General features: G+C 36.2%; 1 pseudogene; it reads left to right on the forward strand.

Annotated features, from left to right (window-relative positions):
* Positions 1–2,071: 2,071 nt before the first annotated feature.
* LOC137716895 (senescence-specific cysteine protease SAG39-like) lies at positions 2,072–3,280 on the forward strand (annotated as a pseudogene).
* Positions 3,281–4,160: the final 880 nt, after the last annotated feature.

The raw sequence follows: 4,160 nt of genomic DNA on the forward strand, positions 1-4,160 counted from the left end.
CACTATTATATTAAATTTATCAAACATAATTATTATTTAACTAATAACTTAACACATACAGCTAACTCATCAATCATGTGCATCTTCAGCTCCTCGTGGATGGCTCTCCAAGAATTCCAATCCGTGGCACATTTGTCACGCACCAATGCTCCAACATCTGACCAAAAGCTGGCGCGCATATCTAACTTGACAACCCCCATTAATTCATTAGCAGTGATTCGTTAATGGCTTCCACCATAAGTGTGTCAGACCCATACCGCAGCTCTTTTCTTCTTGTTTATCAACAAAATATATATTCATAATACTGAAGCTAAATAAAAACTATATACAAAATGCAAAATTTACAACGCAAACCTTTTCTGGAACCTTCGCCATCCATTTGTCTTTGAAGAACACGCACCACAGTGACCATCGTACCAACAATAAAAAAACAAATTGATTATAATTTGCAAAATTGTAAAGCGTTTCCAAAACGCATTCTGAACAAGAACGAGAGCAGAACCGCATATTTATAGGACGGTTAGACACTTTGCGTGACGAAGACTTTGTCGTGCAAACATCTGTAGTAAATACGATTTTGATTCCTCTAATTCACATGCACTGACCTAAAAATTGAACAACCTTTGCATGACGAAGCCCTTGTCGTGCAAGGTTTTATCACCTTCGTTGCGCAAAACATATAGGTTCGAAATATGGTGGTAAGTTATATCCGTGTTTTTTGCTCCTTTGTGCGATGAAACTGTCGTCTCCAAAAATTTTGCACGATGAACGAATGGATTGTAATTATGAAGTTTACGTAAACATGGATCTTTAGTATCTATATTTAGTAAACTTCATAATTACAAATAAATATTCAGTTAGAATATTTAATATTTATTCTAAAAATAATTAAAAACTTAAGTAAATTGAATTAATTTTCCATGCAATTATTTAAACAACAAAACATGAATTAAACTCTAATTAAGTCCAAATACATAACCGATAAAAAAACCTTAAAATTAAAGATTGTCCTAAAAAACATAAATTTAAAACTATTGTGTAGATGGTCCTCCATTCTGCTCCGCGGCATAACGCCATCGCTTGTAACCCCCCCCCCCCCCCTCAACGCCTCCTCTATCAACTTCATCAACTCTTTGTTCGTTTCATCAAGAGTATAGTTACACTATTACACATATATGCAAATAATTAATTCCAACATATAACAAAAAATTTAACAAAACTATAAATTTTCAACTTTTGTCGCATAATAATTGATCCATCACTGCCTTCATTGCATTCTCGGGCACATATTTTCAAGAACGCCACTCAGCTGTAGGACAATTAGTTTGCATTGCTGCATCAACCGCATACGCAAACTCCACATATTGGCTCATATCATAGGGTCCGGAGGGCGTGCTTTGCTCTTGGTTTTTATCCTCCATTTGAGCATAAAGAGAAATGTGAAGAATAAGAAGAGCAGAAGCGCATATTTATAGGAAGGTTAGACACTTTGCGCGACGAAGCCTTTGTCGCACAAACCTCTGCACTAAATACAATATTGATTCCTCTGATTCAAATGCACTAAATGCTCTGACTCAAAATCTAACTGGACTTTGCGCGTCGAAGCCTTTGTCGCTCAAGTGTTCTGCTGATTACCATGCGTTGAATGCTCTAACCCAAAAACTGAACGCACTTTGATCGATGACGCCTTTGTCAGGCATTTATTTTTGCGCCAAAAAAAATTACCCCTAGTTTTCGTACTGACTTTGCGCGATGAGCATCCTTTTTTGGTTGTGCAAACTTTATTGCGCGACAAAGTTCTCCGTCGCACAAAGTGCAGCAACCTCGCGCGACGAAGATATTTTTTACATTGCGCAAAACGCCCTTGAGCGATGGATTTTGCTTTGTCGTACAAACATCTGTCGCGCAAATAGTTTTTCTTACCGGTGAAGAGTAGTTGCAGTTAATTTTTCAGGCTCGGAGATTGCAAGTACATTCTTTGTATAAACTGCGGAGCATTACACCCATTTTGTATACCTACTCTTTAATTCCTTTATTTGATCAATTATTCTAGTTACTTCCACTGGCTACCATGGAGTTCATCAACCTGCAGCTACGCAAATCATATTTTTCTTTGATGTTGATCCTCATCATGTTGGGGGCATGGTCTTCGGAAGGCACTTCTCATATTCTCCAGGACGCATCCATGTATGGGAGACACAAGCAATGGATGGCTTGGTATAGGCGTTTTTTTAAGAAATTCAAGGACAATGTGGTATATATAAAAACTTCCAATAACGATGCAAGCAAACCTTACAAATTAAGTGTAAATCAATTTGCAGATCTTACAAATGAAGAATTCATAGCCTCAAGAAATAAATTCAAAGGCCATGAATGTTCCACAAGACAACTTTTTCAAGTATGAAAATGTAACTTACGGCAACAGTACCAGCAACAATGGATCGTAGGAAGAAAGGAGCCGCGACACGTATCAAGGACCGACGCCAATGCGGTAATATCTAATTTTTATTAGATTAGAGCAACACTACTTATCCTCATTTAGGAGTTTATTAGATTTGTTTTTATATTATGCTAGCAGCTTTTGATTGCAATAGAAATATAGGATGTTGCAGGGCATTTTCAGCGGTAGCAGCCATAGAAGGAATCACCCAACTCACAACTAGTAAATTGATATTTTTGTCTGAGCAAAAATTGGTTGGTTGTGACACCAGTGGTGTCGATCAAGATTGTGAAGGTCGCTTGATTGACGTCACCCAACTCACAACTAGTAAATTGATATTTTTGTCTGAGCAAAAATTGGTTGGTTGTGACACCAGTGGTGTCGATCAAGATTGTGAAGGTCGCTTGATTGACGACGCATTTCAGTTCATCCAACATCATGGGATTAGTACCAAAGCGAAATCGGTGGTAATAAATGCAACTCCAAGAAGGAAGCCAAAATTGCAGCAAATATAACTGGCTATGAAGATGTACCTGCAAACATTGAAAAGGCTTTTTTTACCGTTGTTGTTCATCAACCTATTTCTGTTGCCATTGATGCTAGTGGTTTTGACTTCCAATTCTATTCAAGTGGTGTGTTGATGGAACTTGTGGAACAAGCTTGGATCACGGTGTTACAGTTGTTGGTTAAGGGAGCAGCAATGATGGGACTAAGTATTGGTTAATAAAAGAGTCATATACAGAATGGGGTGAAGAAGGATGCATAAGAATGCAAAGGGGTATTGAGGCAATGGAAGGACTTTATGGCATCGCTATAGAGGCCTCTTACCCTTCTGCCTAGTTGTACCGAAAGGCTTTTAAGTCATTGCCGACAATATATGCCTTGTAGGCGTTTGTATATGTTGTTAGAAATTTTGAGTAGAAATTTCATTGTTCCACATTGGTCACTATTAAAAAGTTCTCTCACTTTATAAGGCTTTGTTCCTTATAAAAAGTGATTAGAGTAATGGATCATGGAGAATAAAATTGGGCTCAATGTTGGAGTTGGGTTTTTGGGTGTACTAATTAATTGATAATTAATATATAACCAATTTAATTAATATATAATTAATTATCAAAAGATGGGCCTTGAGGCTCGAGCACTAATAATTAAATTCTTTAATTAATTATTTTTAATCAATTTCCAATTTAATTAATTAATTATTATTTTTTTATATCAATAGAGTCATCTTTTTAGATGAAGTCTGAAGTGATGAAAGAACGCCAGATAGCAAAGCACCCATATGAGAAGATGTCTCTCAACATACACATCCCATTTTCATACTTGTTGCAAATAGGTGTAAACCTTTTATATATACATCCATCTGCATGGCATTTAGAACACAGAAAAATAAAATTATTCCTCTACAATCCAAAACATCCTTACTGAGATAACCACAAAGAAATTAGCCAGAAGTCAAGTTTTCTGGTGCTGGAATTCTGACTTAGATCGTTGAATCCTGGTGAAGCAAATGTCTGTAGAACTACAAGCACTAAGTAGGGACAAAATTTATGTTTCAAGGACATTGTGGTACGCAAGTCTCAATCTTCAATTTGTCTGTTTAATATTATTTCGTTTTCTTCATACTCTGTTAATTTATTTATTCTCATTTATTATTTATTAGCATCTATAAATTTATCATTGATTGTTGATATTTATCCAACATATGTATCTAAACTAT

Source organism: Pyrus communis, chromosome 8 (genome assembly GCF_041283825.1).
Source record: "Pyrus communis isolate YQ-2024b chromosome 8, ASM4128382v1, whole genome shotgun sequence".
NCBI classification, from domain to species: domain Eukaryota; kingdom Viridiplantae; phylum Streptophyta; class Magnoliopsida; order Rosales; family Rosaceae; genus Pyrus; species Pyrus communis.